Source organism: Hyla sarda, chromosome 7, assembly GCF_029499605.1.
Source record: "Hyla sarda isolate aHylSar1 chromosome 7, aHylSar1.hap1, whole genome shotgun sequence".
NCBI classification, from domain to species: Eukaryota; Metazoa; Chordata; class Amphibia; order Anura; family Hylidae; genus Hyla; species Hyla sarda.
In genome coordinates, this window is record NC_079195.1 from 183426068 (window position 1) to 183442803 (window position 16736).

Consider the following 16736-nt stretch of genomic DNA (forward strand, 5'->3'; position numbering starts at 1 on the left):
TCATAGATATCAACATTATAATCAGCATTGATCCCACTGTTTGGGTTTGGTAACAGAATAAAGGTGGGGCACTGCGGAACTGTCCAGGCCAGGCGTTTGGGAAAATACAAGATATAGGGAATATAGGTATTGTTTGCTTTATTTGACTCTACAAAGCAGCGTTTGCAATCATAGCTGACTGTGAATACACAAAGCTGTCTGTATATGTGCAGACAAACATAGGCGGAACTAAAACATTCAGTGTTCCATTGTAAAGGTTAAAGGGGCTATTCACTATTTTAAAGGGGTTATCAGGTCAAAGACATCTTATCCCCTATCCTTTGGATAGGGGATAAGATGTCTGATCGATAGGGGATAAGATGTCTTTGGCCTGATAACACCTTTAAAATAGTGAATAGCCCCAAAGATGTCTTTGGCCTGATAACCCCTTTAAAGGCAAACTCCAGAATAGAAAAATTGTCCTCCATACTGCTGGCAGTAAAAAACTCCCCCGGTGCCTCCGGTAACCTACTCCGGTCTCCGCCGCGATCCTCTTCCTGGTTGCCGGTGGTCGGCGAGTCATACTGCACTCAGCCAATCACCGGCCGCAGCGAAGTCCCGACTCGGCCGGCGATAGGCTGAGCGGCAGTGTGATGTTTTCGGCCCCGGCACCTGCTGCCGGGGCCGAAAACATCACAGTGCCGCTCAGCCTATCGACGGCCGAGTTGGGACTTCGCTGCAGCCGAGTCGGGACAAAATTGATTTGTAAATTACTTCTATTAAAAAAATCTTAATCCTTCCAGTACTTATTAGCTACTGAATACTACAGAGGAAATTCTTTTCTTTTTGGAACACAGAACTCTCTGCTGACATCACGAGCACAGTGCTCCCTGCTGACATCTCTGTCCATTTTAAAAACTGTCCAGGGTAGGAGAAAATCTCCATAGCAAACATATGCTGCTCTGGACAGTTCCTAAAATGGACAGAGATGTCAGCAGAGAGCTCTGTGTTCCAAAAAGAAAAGAATTTCCTCTGTAGTATTCAGCAGCTAATAAGTACTGGAAGGATTAAGATTTTTTTAGTAGAAGTCATTTACAAATCTGTTTAACTTTCTGGCACCAGTTGATAATAAAAAAAAAAGTTTTCCACCGGAGTACCCCTTTAAGTACTGAGTGGACATCCTGTATAACAGTGTTTAAAGGAGTACTCCAGTGGAAAACATTTTTTTTTTTAAATCAAAACAAATTTGTAAATTACATCTATTTAAAAAGCCTAATCCTTCCAGTACTTATCAGCTGCTGTATGCTCCACAGAAAGTTATTTTCTTTTTGAATTTCTTTTCTGTCTGACCACAGTTCTCTCTGCTGACTCCCCTGTCCATGTCAGGAACTATCCAGAGCAGGAGAGGTTTGCTATGGGGATTTGCCCTTGCTCTGGGCAGTGCCTGACATGGACAGAGGTGTCAGCAGAGAGAACTGTGGTCAGACAGAAAATAAATTCAGAAAGAAAATAACTTTCTGTGGAGCATACAGTAGCTGATAAGTACTGGAAGGATTAAGATTTTTCTTTCTGGCACCAGTCGATTAAAGAAAAAAAAAAAGGTTTTCACCGGAGTACCCCTTTAATGTTGTGTCCCCCTCAAAATAGAAGTCTAAACCTTGGCAACAAAAGTGGGCCCAATTAGCCATTTTCCCTCCCCGTGTTGTGTAACTTGTTTGTGTTACACTGGGTATACACAACATGGCTCATGGGTCACTTGGATGTGTTGTTGCTGATTAAACTATTACTATGTCACTCATCCCATTCCAAACATTTTCAGCTTAAAAGAGGAGGAAAAACAATGGGAGCCAACTGAATAAGCCCCACCCCTCTGTGCCATCCGCTGTGCCCTGATTAAAGGGGTTATCCAGCAGCTGTTTTTATTTTTTGCCATTTGTTTGGGGAATAACAAAATAAACCTTTACTCACCTCCAGTGCTCCCACAATGCCTTCAATGTCCTGCTCCGCATCAATTGTTCAGAGCTGCAGCATGATTGTCGCAGTGTGTCATACTGCAGGTCAGCGAATTGCTAGCTGAGGAGGGACATCGCTTCAGCCAGCAATTTACTGCGAAGCAGTCTGACACACCGGACCCGGGTGCTTCTCGGCCCAACATGTCGCGCAGCAGCTCAGGAAGATGATAGCTGAAAGGACAGGAGCAGAACAACAGGGGGACCACAGGAGCTCTGGAGCTAAGTAAAGTTTTTTTTTTTTTTTTATACCCTACACAATGGGCATACTTAAAAAATATATATATATAAAAAAATAAAAAAAATAATTAATAAATAACGCCTTTAATTGTTGGGGAAGTTCCTAATCTACTGTCTTATTATTTTTTTTTGTAGAATTTTTTAATAATTTTTTAGTAGAATTGTGAAATAAAGTCACCATTATGGCATAAAATTACATTAACACTTTACAAACTCATGAAGAGGGTGAGAAAGCAGGGAGGCGGCAGATGGAAACGGGGGAATCAGGCAACGCCTGTCACAACAGAGCAAGGCTTGAGTCCGAAACGCGTCCTGTTCATTATGGATATGGAGTAAACTACTATTATTTGATACCTTATTGAGAATTGGGATACAGACACAAAGTTTACAGATGGTATATCAGAGATGGGTATAAAGTGGCTCACTGTCCGGCAGTGCAGAGGGAGGAGGAGTCTGGTGAGGTGAGGAGCCCAGACCTGTTGAATGATACAGCTGCCACCCACCAGGACTACTCAGAAAAGCCACTGCCTGCCGGAATTGCTGACTTCTTGTCCTGCCTGGTTGGATGGCTGATGTCACTGATGCTCGGAGGGATTGTAAGTTGATGTTGTATTTAACTTACCCGTATATCCCGGCGTAGAAGATGACTTTTTAACCCCAAATTTTCTTCTGAAAAGTCGGGGGTCGTCTTATATGTCGGGTATTGAGGTCCGGGATAGGAAAACTTCTGATTATCTGCCCGGGCCGGCTCCTGTGTGCGGCTGCAGGTGGGGGCCAGCCAGAGCAAGTAAAAACTAATACTGTATACTAAGAACCAGGGTGCCTCCAGCTGTTGTGAAACTACAACTCCCAGCATGGCAAAGGCTGTCCGGGCATGCTGGTAGTTGTAGTTTTACAACAGCTGGAGGCCCCCTGGTTTTTAGTATACAGTATTCGTTTTTACTTGCTCTGGCTGGCCCCCACCTGCAGCCTTACACGGGAGCCGGCCCGGGCAGATAATCATAGGTATTCCTATGCCGAACATCCCTGTATCCCGAAAAAACTTTTCGGGACATACGGATGTCCGCCGGTCACTTACCATTCCCCGGCGTCCTCCTGCGGTCGGCTCCTCCGTCTCTATGATTGTACGCACGGGACGTCAGTGACGTCCCCTGCGTACAACCATAGAGGTAGAGGAGCAAAGGAACCAGGAGGACCGCAGGAGGACGCCCGCCGACCGGGGCCTGGTGAGTGACCGGCCGTGCTATCTTAAGTGAACTGGTCACCGCTCCCCGGTCCTGGCACCTACTGCTATGGTCCATAGGCCATAGCAGTAGATGGTGACCCGGGCCGGAGGAGCGATGATCGGAACACTGTGGGGGCAGACCAGTACAGACATACAGCCTCCAGTCATACACTGTATATGGCTGGAAGCTGTATGTCTGTTGGGGGGAGCCGCCTACTATTGTGGGGGGAGCTGCCTACAAATGTGGGGGGAGCTGCCTACAAATGTGGGGGAACTGCCTACTATTGTGGGGGAAATGCTGACCTAATGTGGGGGAATTGCCTACAAATGTGGGGGGAGCTGCGTACTATTGTGGGGGAACTGCTGACCTAATGTGGGGGGAGCTGCCTACAAATGTGGGGGGAGCTGCCTACAAATGTGGGGGAGCTGCTACTAATGTGGGGGAGCTGCCTACTAATGTGGGGTAACTGCTGACCTAATGTGGGGTAACTCCCGACCTATTGTGGGGGAACTGCCGACCTAATGTTGGGGAACTGCCGACCTAATGTGGGGGAACTGCCAACTTAATGTGGGGGGAACTATACTGCCTACCTAATGTGGGGGGAACTATACTGCCTACCTAATGTGGGGGAACATGATGCCTACCTCAGGGGTATGGAAATTTGAAAAAAAAACTACTTGTCCAAGGGACTAAAGCGGAACACAATCTACTTGTCACTCAAGAAAATCCACTCGTCCTGGTAGATAAAATAATTTCAACCAAAATAGTACGATCCCCCCCACTAGACCACCAGGGATGGATATAAGATCCCTTTAGACACTGCTGTCAACTTAGACAGCGGTGATCTAATGGATTAATAGCGGCCATGCCGGGCTATTAGCGGCGGGAGAGCTGTAGCTCCTTTTACACCTGAGGCAAGCCCCCCCCCCCCATCTGACCCCTATAACGCCAATTTTTCCATATACAGGGATGTATGAGGGTAATCTTACGTGCCGTGATCTGTAGTTTTTATCGGAACCATTTATTATCAGAACTTTTATTAAGAAAGGGGCTTATTCACATATATACGCACTTTTTTAAAATATTTTAATCACTATTTTTAAGTCTTCATAGGGACTTATACACAGAGACTTTTGATTGGATAACAGTGAACGCCGCTGTGTTACAGGGCAGGGGGGGTGGGGGTGTTCTGCTTCTCCAGTTTGTGTGGTGCATTTTATTTACTCTAATTTATGTGTCAGAAAATGCTGGAAGTTGCATTTAGTTAGTAGATAACTACAACATCCAGCATGCCCTGATACAGCCTATGGTTGTGTGGGTGTTGCAGCAGGTTGCACTGTATAGTAGTACAGTTAAGGTTATTGTGGAACATGCTGGGAGTTGTAGTTTTGGTTCGTGTCAGCTGTAGAGCCATAGTCTGTGTCAAGGAATACTGGGAATTACAGTTAGTAACTACAACACCCAGCATGCCCTGATACAGCCTATGGCTCTGCAGCTGACCCGAACCAAAACTATAACTCCCAGCATGTTGCACTTTATAGTTCTACAGTTTAGGTTATGGTGCAACATGCTGGAAGTGGTAGTTTTGGTTCGGGCGTGTTTGCGTGCATCTGTGGGGCTCTTGGTCGGCGGATCAGTATGAAGGGGGGGGGGGGGGGGAGATTCTGGTGGTGCAATTTAGTGCGGGTGGCCAGAAACCACTAAAAATAAATAATAAAAATTAGCACAACTGGCAGCAGCACTTGTCAGTCCGCCCCTGTACAAAAGATACATGCATATACATATCATACATACACATATACATACACCGGCCACTGCCCCTATATTATACAGTATATACATACATCATACATAGACACATCATACATACATACATACACCGGCCACTGCCCCCTATATTAAACAGTATATACATACATAGACACATCATACATACATACACCGGCCACTGCCCCTATATTATACAGTATATACATACATCATACATAGACATATCATACATACATACACCGGCCACTGCCCCCTATATTATACAGTATATACATACATCATACATAGACACATCATACATACATACACCGGCCACTGCCCCTATATTATACAGTATATACATACATCATACATAGACACATCATGCATACATACATACACCGGCCACTGCCCCTATATTATACAGTATATACATACATCATACATAGACATATCATACATACATACACCGGCCACTGCCCCCTATATTATACAGCATATACATACATAGACACATCATACATACATACATACACCGGCCACTGCCCCCTATATTATACAGTATATACATACATCATACATAGACACATCATACATACATACACCGGCCACTGCCCCCTATATTATACAGTATATACATACATCATACATAGACACATCATACATACATACACCAGCCACTGCCCCTATATTATACATAACACATACACACAAACATCATACATAGACACATCATACATATACATACACCGGACACTTCCCCCTATATTATACATTACATACATACATCATACATACAGACACATCATACATACACACACCGCTGCTTCCCCATCATACATTACATACACACATACACAGACAACATACACACATCATACATACAGACATCATACACATACACACATACACCATACACATACAACATACATATACACCATACATATGCACACATCATACATACACCCGCTGCTGATACCCCCCCCCCAATTATACATTACATATACAACCACCCTTCCCGCTGCCTGCATGCTCGGCCTCCTCACCTGAGCTTCACACACACCCCCCCCTGCTCTACATTACACAAGAAGCAGGGGGAGAGCGAGGACGAACACAGCTCCGTACACAGCTCCTCCCCTCCCCCGCACACAGCTCCATCCCCCTCCCCCCATCCCCCTGCTCTGTCTCCACAGGACCTCATCTACCACGGAGAGGCTGCAAGTTTGCACGGGGAAAACACAGAGCAGGGGGGGAGGGGAGAGAGGACGTCTGTGCACAGCTCCTGACCTCCATAATGACTGCTATGTGTGAGGAGGACAGACTGCACTGCACGGGGAGGATTTCTGTGTGTGAGGAGGACAGACTGCACTGCACGGGGAGGATTTCTGTGTGTGAGGAGGATAGACTGCACTGCACGGGGAGGATTTCTGTGTGTGAGGAGGATAGACTGCACGGGGAGGATTTCTGTGTGTGAGGAGGACAGACTGGGGCACTGGGTGGGTTCTCTGAGCAGCGGCCCCCGGCTAATGAAATCAGCTGGGGGCCGCCGCCCCCTTCATACACCCTGAGCGCGGGTGTGAGATTTCCGAAGTCGGTCCGGCCCTGCTAGCCCGATACAGGGCTAAATCTATGAAAAATTCACCTGCCCGGCGCCCAAAACTACTTGTCCCGGCCGTCGGGCGATAGGATTCCCACATCCCTGCTACCTAATGTGGGGGGAGCGGTAGGAGGGGTAGTCTTATATGGCGAGTGTATCCCAAACTCTATATTTTAACTGTAAAAGTTGGGGGTCGTCTTATACGCCGGCATATACGGTATGATGGTGTGTGACAGACCATAGTAAATTAAACATGTTGTATGTTGAATCCCTAGTAATCAGAAAGGTGTGTATATATGTATATATGTGGTGTCCCGGTACTGGACTTGGTCCCGTACCTTTGTCGTAAGTCCCCACAGTCAGAGTTCCTCCATGCTTTCGGGGCTCTCCTGGTGGGTTAACCCCTAGTCGCCTCATAATGCTATTCAAAAATGTATATATTTAATATATTTTGTCATAGTGTAATAAATGTACAGGACCTTAGGTGATATGATCACTAGTGAATTGTGTTATGAAAGGTTCAAGCACCTTTGGGTCATGTGATGGGGTCACGTGATGTGACCATAATGCTTTGGGTCAGGACTGACAGGTTTGGGAACCAATAAGCTTTGATCCTGCCCTTCAGTATATAAGGGCGCTGTATCCAATAATCGCTCTCTTTTCTTTCCCTCGGGATATGAAAGCAAGCACAACTCCGTACAATTCTTCAAGTCAAGTTAGGCCTGAAGCCTTCAACTTCAGCAGCCTTCTAAACCGTGAGTTAATCCAACTCCAATCTTACCAATCCTACGTGACTACTGAACCTAAACATACCCCTAAATTCAGTGGAACAGCGAACAGCAAAATCAAAGCTTATTTCACTACAAAGTCCCAGCCAACCTGTGAGGAGCCTAAATCCCGGTCCTCTTGTAAAGACTGTTATCTGCATCTGCATAAAATCTGCAGTAAAACTATTTTTAGTTTACTACAACTTCTGCTGTGGACAATAGTTTATTCCTCCCTATTGTTCCTGGGACGGGTGGCGGTAGGACATATACATAGAGGAAGCCCTCACCCTGGCGTCACAACAAGCAAGGGTTAATGCTACACCCTGCATCACTACTCTGCAACACCCCTGTTTACCCTACACCCCTACAGCTTACCACATATATATCATACAAGTCTTTGCTACCCTGACAAGGGCCATACTGTGATGGCTATATGACTGATCTCAAGAAACTCCAAAAAAAAGCTAATCCTGTGGAGTGTTTCCAGTACACAGTGGTGAGTACCTACTTAGAGTGGTTCAAGAAAGTATATGTGGCAAACCAGCAATGTGGTGATGGTAAAAGGCTCATTGATGCATGTGGTAAGTGACCCAAAGTGGGCCTGATCTAATGAATCATGCTTTCTTTTACATCATGTGGATTGCTGGGCGCATGTGTTTGTCACTAGCCTGGAAAAAAGATAATAACAAGGTTCAATACTAGAATTAGACAAGGCAGTGTGATGCACTTTGCGCTCTTTAGCTGGGAAACTTTGGATCCTGGCATTCATGTGGATGTTACCTCGATATGGTAGTTAGGTTACATTACCACCTATGTTAACATGGTTGTAGGACAAGTATACCCTTAATGGCAGCAGCATTTCCTAAATCACAGTGGCCATTTTTAGCAGGGTGATGCACCCTGCCTGACTGAAAAAGATATGACAAAGAATTGAAAGTGTTGACTTCTATGTGTGCCCCACTCAATGGAGGCCCCACCTTGCAATATACAGGACTTAAATGGGCACTGTGATTTGAAAGAATGTTTTATAAAATGTTGATAATAACATTACTGGCTAATTTTTTTTATATTTTTGGGTGAAAAAATGCTCTATACTTCTTACCACTAGGGGTCTCTTCACTATCCATAATGCTGTCTTGCTCCTACAGCTATTGCTTGTGTGTCCCTGTACCGTGAAAAAAATGCAGGAAGTCTAGGCAGGACAAGAAGGGCTCTGTGCAGGCTCTTGTCTTGTCAATCAACCTGCTTTGTGAGCAGGGGCATGTAGTAACATAGCCTCAGTGCACAGAGCAGCCACTTGTCAGCACTGAGTAGTGAGGGATGTAGTTCCCAAATAAGATATGAGGGAAAGCACGGAAATGCCCCCTCCTCCTTAGTGAACTGCATGCAGAGTGAGCAACATAAACAAGGGAATTAGGATTTAGGAGCAGACAGATTCAGCACCAGTTAAAAAGTAAGCCTAGAACATTTTTTTTTATTATCAATTGACAGGCACACTTTAAAGGATCTGCTGCTAACATTTTGGAACCAGATACCACTGGACACCTTCAGAGGTCTTGTGGATCTGTTCATCCTTTGACAAGTCAGAGCTGTTTCGGCAGCACAAGGGGGGGAGCTAAACAAATTAGGTTTTAATGTTATGGCTAACCAGTTATAGTATGTGTATATCTGTAGCTATCTATCTAGCCAGGACTTAACATTATGCAAACAACAGACTTGTCAGGGTCAAGTTAAAACAGTCTATGCAGATCTTGTAGGAACAGTTTGATATTCAGCAAACAATCCCTTCCTTGTTTACAATGGCTGAAAAAAGTTTATGTCGTAGCTTTTATGTCATCCCATCCTGTTCTGTTTGGTGGGAAAATGGAGAAAGCATTGATCAGACTTATACCCATTTCACATGGTGATCTGTAGTGAGGACATATTGTACCAGACCTGATCACCCTAGGAAGATTTAAAACTTTGTGCTATAGGACTTAAAGATTGTAAAAAATCTGCAGGGGTTTCTTAGATTAACCCTTCAAAGAGCTGACAATGAGATTTTAGTGCCTTCACCAGTTATTGAGCCCCTGAGAGCCCCCTGCATGATGCACAGCTATTTCTCATTCTCTCCATTTCAGGGGGCGGGACCAGAGCCAGTAATACACACAGTTACGTTCTCCCTTACTTCTCTGGCCAATCAAATTGCACCACAGCACATGCTCCTCTCTTCTATGCCATAGCAGAGTGCTGGTAAAAGTGCACTAAACAGGCTGGCAATGTGCAGGACTGATTATTTACACAGTAAATTACTAAAGATGGCATGTGGGGGGAGAAGGGGATACTGATGCACAGGAATGTTAAGGTGCTATATGAAAATAAATTAAAAAAAAAAACAGAATGACAGCACGGGAAGTGTAAGCACTGAGCTGCTGTGGCAGTGACAGCTGCCCACAACTTTATGGGTGGTCAGAGATGAGAGGAAAGACCTTTCAGGAGCAGTATACATCATCTGGAGCAGGCAGCTGGCAGGCTTAGAGTCCAAGATCAGAACACATGCTAAACCCCTCCCTAATTTTCAGTAATTTTTCTGATCTACCGGTTACTAGAGACAGAATTCCCCTGACAACAGGCAGTGAACAAGATTTTGGAGCTTTTTTGGGGGGTTAAGAAGTTCTTTTTGGTAAATGATGTGATTTACAAATATGTTAGGAATCACACTGGCTAAAAGGAAGCTGTTTGAACCGACAGTGAGCACTTAACCTTAGATGCCAGAATGTATACATTTATACTAGTAAATTGAATTAAAAAAATGTGGCAATATAGTTCATTATAAGAGTGGATAAGTATGTATCACTTTTAAAATAAGACTCTCACACTTTGTAGACAAGAATATCTTGGAAATCTTTTGGGAACTCTATCAAGTATTAATAATTTAGAAACATTTTCTCCTAAGGACCCTACAAAAACAGCATAGTCATTGTGATGTATTAGGATATTGTTAACTACCTGATGGTCCAGGAAAAAAGTTTTTTTATCCAGATGTATAAAGAGTAAAAGCTTGGGATTGACTTTCATAACCCAGGCAGCTATTATACTGGGGCTGCATTGATACTTTTATTAGCATGACTCTTCAATTGGCCTGAGGAAGTGCTGTGAGCACGCAACGGTCCGTCGCCACTCCCCCCGCATGTCTGTCTACCCGCTCTCCCGCTGTACCTGCTGGCGTCTTTTATCCTTATGAATAAAGAAGACACTATGGTTGGAATTCCTGGTGAGTGCAGCGTTTTCATTCTTTGAGAAGCTTCAATTTAACTGTTGATTGACAGCTGCAGTCCACAGGAGTACACATTGTTGCATGCAATTTAGTATGCATGTGGCTTGCAGCTGTAGCTTGCAATATAAAATTAAAAAGTGATGTAAGCAAACATCTCCATTTAGCTTCTTCTCCATCTAGCTTCATTTTCTCCCAAATATATATAAAAAAAGGAGCATATGCTTCATAAGTAGCTAAGTAGCTTAGATATAAACAACTTTCAAAGAAGGGTCCAAGCTGGAGTGACATTTTGCAAAAATGTGCAACATGTTTTGTCACAAGTTCTGTTTTGCCTGGAATCTTGTGCCCCAAGGGGCTGTGGACTGTGTGTGCTGCTCTGCATTCTAAGGGCCACTCTGTTGCTTATTCTCACTTAATGACACTTTCCTGGCAGGTGTCAAGTGTGGGAACTCACGCAAGATTTCCACTTAAAGGAGATGTCCGGTGCTCACTTTTCTTATTTTATCTGTTCCGGGCTGAAAAATAAAAGAAAACAAATTTTCTCTTACCTGCCTAGACTCCCCCGGTGCTTCAGTACAGGTGTTCGGTCCCCGGGCTGTATTCTTCTTTACTTCATGTTAGCCCGGCACGTCACACGGAGCTTCAACCTATCACCGGCCGGGCTAACAGGAAGTAAGAAGAATATAGCCCGGGGACCGAACGCCTGTACCGGAGCTCCGGGGGAGCGTAGGCAGGCAAAAGAAAGCTTATTTTCTTTTTTTTTGCAGGCCGGAACAGATACAATAAGAAAAGTGAGCACCGGACATGTCCTTTAAGGGCTGGTCCTGCAGGACTCCTGCTAATGTAAGCAGTGTTCATGCTGTGGAAAAAGTACAGGAACGTTCCCATGCGTTCCTGCAGGACTTGAGCCCTGTTTCCTGGGGTTTATTGAAGCTCAGTTTATCTCATAATAATGTTCACTCTGTGGTGTAAGATAGGCCTTCTTATATCTTGTTTTGGGCAGTGATACCAGTAGTGACAGTGGCAGCAGTAGGAGTATTGGTGTCCAGTAAACAGTAACAGGAGAAGAGTGCCTCAAAGGGACCAGAGGGTGATATTGCCAGCAACTGTAAGTGGCCTAAGGACACTGAGCCCTTATAAAAATGAATGCCCAAATAGCTATCCCCCACCTCGGCAGATGTGGAAGTTCTGAGCTGCGCATGACATCTTGTAAGCTTCACAAAGTTGTGTTACAGCCCACAAATTGATGATGTTGTTGATGGCTCCTTGTTCTGTCACATCTTTTAGCTGCATGCTAAAAGGGGTGGGGTGGGACCCCTCTTCGTCAGATCCAATGGATCTGATGAAGAGGAGATTCCACCCCTCGAAACGCGTTATCCTTGCTTTTCATCAATAAAATCCAACAGCTATTAACAAATCCCATCGAGCCCGGCTATTTCTTCATATGACCACGAACTGAATCTCCAACTAGTGAGCTGACCCAGAGGAGAAAGCGCTTTTGCACACCGATTTTTTTTCCTGAGAACCAGTGTCCCGGGGACCTTTACAAATCGCATCTACCAGACGTCCAGGATCCACAGGACACCACGGTGTAAGCCGCACCTCCTTAATTGAGCGATTCCCGTTTTACAGGGATACAAGCGCTATATGGTGTTATGCCCAGTGCATAACACTTCAAGGTGAGCAAGTTTTTTACATTACGCTGAATCTATTTAAGAACAACATTTACGGCACATTTTTGCACTATTTTTATGTTTTTATTTTTTTCATATATCGAGTAAAAAATAAAAACAGCTATACTCACCCCCTCTTGTCTTTCCTGGCCCAGGGCTGCTGCTCCTCTGGAGTACCTGGAGGAAGTGACCTTACTTAACAGGAAACAAGATGTCCAGCTTAATATAAGTCACAATTGCTGCTCTTCAAAGAGGTTGTCTACTGTGGAAAATCCTTTTTTTTTTTTTTTTTTTGGTTAAGAAGGATCTATTATTTTTTGTGGAACCCAGCTGCTAATGTGGGTTCCTGTGCAAATTAAATAAGCATGTATTACAAGTACATATGTGGTCTTTAAGAGTGCACTATGTAAATGTATCAATAGAATTTATAAGGGGGAGATTTATCAAAACCTGTACAGAGGAAAACTTGCCCAGTTGCCCATAGCAACCAATCAGGCTACTTATTTGATTTTTAAAAGGGCCATCTCCTTTTCCTTTTCTCTTTATTTTCATTTTGTAGTAGTTTTTAGAGGCAGGTAGTACGCACCCCACAGCTCTATATTCACTTTTTTTTTATTACTTGAATCTTAATTGTATTTAAGGAATTGTCTAAACTTAGCATTATGGACAAGTTCTAACTTCTTGTTTCACATGAGTAAAAGGGGAACTCTGGTGGAAACCAGTGGAAAACAAATGTTTGCAAATCAACTGGTGCCAGAAAGTTAAAGGGGTACTCTGGTGCTTACACATCTTATCCCCTATCCAAAGGATAGGGGATAAGATGCCTGATCGCGGGAGTCCCGCAGCTGGGGGCGTCCGTGATCATCCACGCTGCACCCCGTTTTTAATCACTCAGGGTCTGATCACGGTCGACCGCAGGGCCGGCGGCGTGTGACGTCACGCCTCCGCCCCGTGTGACCTCATGCTCCCTCCCGTAGGCTTGCATTGAGGGGCGGAGCATGACGTCACACGGGGCGGAGGCATGACGTCACACGCCGCCGGCCCTGTAGTCGCCCGTAATCAGGACTGATTACAAACGGGGTGCCGCGTGCATGATCACGGGCGTCCACAGCTGCGGGACTCCTGCGATCAGGCATCTTATCCCCTATCCTTTGGATAGGGGATAAGATGTGTAAGCATCGGAGTACCCCTTTAAACAGATTTGTAAATTACCTCTATTTCAAAATCTTAACCCTTCCAATACTTATTAGCTGCTGTATACTAGAGACTTTTCAGTCTGACCACAGTGAGTGCTCTCTGCTGACACCTCTGTCCGTGTCAGGAATTGTCCAGATTAGAAGCATATCCCCAAAGAAAACCTCTCCTGCTCTGGACAGTTCCTGACACGGACAGAGGTGTCAGCAGAGAGCACTGTGGTCAGGCTGGAAAGAACTTCACAAATTTCTATGTAGTATATCTGTAGTATACAGCAGCTGATAATTCTGGAAGGGTTAAGATTTTGAAATGGAAGTAATTTACAAATCTGTTTAATTTTCTAGCATCAGTTGATTTGAATTTTTTTTCCCCACGGGAATACCCCTTTAAGGTGTTTCTGATAATGGTAATGAAGGTAGGATGGCTGGAGAGTATGTCTTATTATGGCGAAACACTAAACCACTTGTGTATTGATTCCTAGAAGAACCTTATGATCAATGTAATAAGTGACCTGTGTCTTTCCATTCATTTCTGCTGTTTGAACTCCGATGACTGATAAGAAAAACTGCTTATTAAACGCCTGAATGAGAAACCTGTGAGCTCATAGAGGGCCGATTGTGTCCGCCTATTCGCGTGTTCTGCCGCTCTGCATACCTGGGCAGCGATATTTACTGAACCTATCAACTATTTACTTAAGAGCAGAGCTGGGGAAATGTAGATGGGGACATTTTATGGCTCATGAATTCTCTGCAATGAAGATGTTGTTCAATATTGGACAACCCAACACCTAACTCCCTTTTAGAGAAGATGTACCCTAAAAATGGTCACATTAAAATAACCAAACTAGACATCTCGTTGCACAATCCATCACAGAGCTAACCACTGACTCCAGCAGGAGAAGACCTGCAAAGGTGGCTACCTAGTAAAATCTCATGTCCTCATTGTAAAGCTCGGTGTTTATGTATTGAATTTTTGAACCATCTTAGGATATTTTAGTTACCTTTATAGTTCTTGTTTTTAATAGCCAGCAATCGATAAGGTATGCCATATGAAATCTAAATATGCAAGATTATTTGGAAAATCACCCATCAATAAGTACCATCACACATGCCTCGATTTTCTTCAAAGGGGTACTCCACTGGCCAGGGTTTGGAAGTAAATGTTCCTAATGCTGTTTTTGCACTGCGGAGGGTCGGCCACGCCCCTCATGACGTCACGGCAATGCCCCCTCAATATATGTCTACTTCAGAGCGCTGGCCAGTAGAGTACCCATTTATAGGGGTTCTCCGGTGCTTAGACATCTTATCCCCTATCCAAAGGATAGGGGATAAGATGCCTGATCGCGGGAGTCCCACCGCTGGGGACCCCCGGGATCTTGCACGCAGCACCCCGTTTGTAATCAGTCCCCGGAGCATGTTCGCTCTGGGTCTGATTACTGTCGATTACGGGGCCGGTGGCGTGTGACGTCACGCCTCCGACACCGTGTGGCATCACGCTTCGCCCCTCAATGCAGCTATCACGCCCCCTCCCATAGGCTTGCATTGAGGGGTGGAGCGTGACGTCACACGGGGGCGGAGGCGTGACGTCACACGCCGTCGGCCCTGTGGTTGCCGGTAATCAGACCCGGAGCGAACACGCTCCGGGACTGATTACAAACGGGGTGCCGCGTGCAAGATCATGGGGGTCCCCAGCTGCGGGACTCCCGCGATCAGGCATCTTATCCCCTATCCTTTGGATAGGGGATAAGATGTCTAAGCACCGGAGTACTCCTTTAAAGAGTCCTTGTTCAGCTAATAAAAGACTCTTTGATCACTGTTTGTCTGGTGTTTGTTGCCATGTGTTTTCTTCTGGTACAGAATACATTTGGCTTGTACATCATTTGTCATTTAGCCAACATTCATTAGTCTATTGGCATGTGCCTTGTATTTCAATGGATGAGTGGAATAAGTGTCTATAAAACATGTTGCTGACTGTTTTCACGAGGCTGAGCCAGAGGGATAGATCCATATGAGACAGGTGTAGTCCCTGTAGGAACAGAAACAGAACTAATGGATAAATTAGGACAGGACCCTATCCCCCACGGTAATGTTTGGTAAAGAGGTGTATCCCCATCTTTAGAAAAGTCCTTAATCTGACAGCAAAAAGAAGTATGAGCTGAAGTATCTGTCTTGTGGTAGTAGCATGAAAAAGAAGTCCCCATTCATAATAAAAGTAGTGTTTTGGGGAAAATGAAACAATTTGAAAGTTATAATTGTTGTTTCCGTTCAAGCTTTGTACCCCCATAATCAAAGCCAGTATGGAGAGGCTCACAGACCATGTTCTTCTGTAAAAAATTTGGCAACTATTGTTTACCAATGGTAGTTAACAGCATTTAAAGGGGTTCTCCGATGGATAGGGGATAAGAGGCCTGATCGCGGGAGTCCCGCAGCTGGGGACCCTGGTGATCATGCACGCGGCACCCTGTTTGTAATCAGTCCCCGGAGCTTGTTCGCTACAGGGCCGGTGGCGTGTGATGTCATGCCTCCGCCCCCGTGTGACGTCACGCTCCGTCCCTCAATGCAAGCCTACGGGAGGGGGCGTGATAGCTATCATAATCCCGTAATCAGACCCGGAGCGAACACGCTCTGGGGACTGATTACAAACGGGGTACTGCGTGCATGATCACGGGCATCCCCAGCTGTGGGACTCCCGCGATCAGGCATCCCCCAAAGGATAGGGGATAAGATGTGTAAGCACCGGAGAACCCCTTTAAACCCATTGTGACTTCACACATGTCTGGGGACATACACTTTTTCTATATATTTTCTATATATATATGGGGGGAGGGGGGGAAGGTGGGCATGTTAAAATAAAAATAAGTTATAATCACCTACTCCACTTCACCTGCAAACTCCGATTCCTCCCTATTCCCGCTAGTCACTGCCAATTAAGAGTGTGAGTGTATTGGCATTACAAAGGTACAAAATGTTTCTATTTTTGTGTTGCTAACCCAGCTATCTGTTTTAAGGCAAGTTTTACCAATCTATACCCTAAAAAGTAGAACAAG

At 44.9% G+C, this 16736-nt stretch overlaps 1 protein-coding gene across 9 annotated transcripts in view; it reads left to right on the forward strand.

Moving 5' to 3' along the window:
* STX3 (syntaxin 3) overlaps nucleotides 1-16736 on the forward strand; it is a 243052-nt gene that overhangs the window by 194631 nt on the left and 31685 nt on the right. The gene's annotated exons all lie outside the window — the stretch shown is intronic.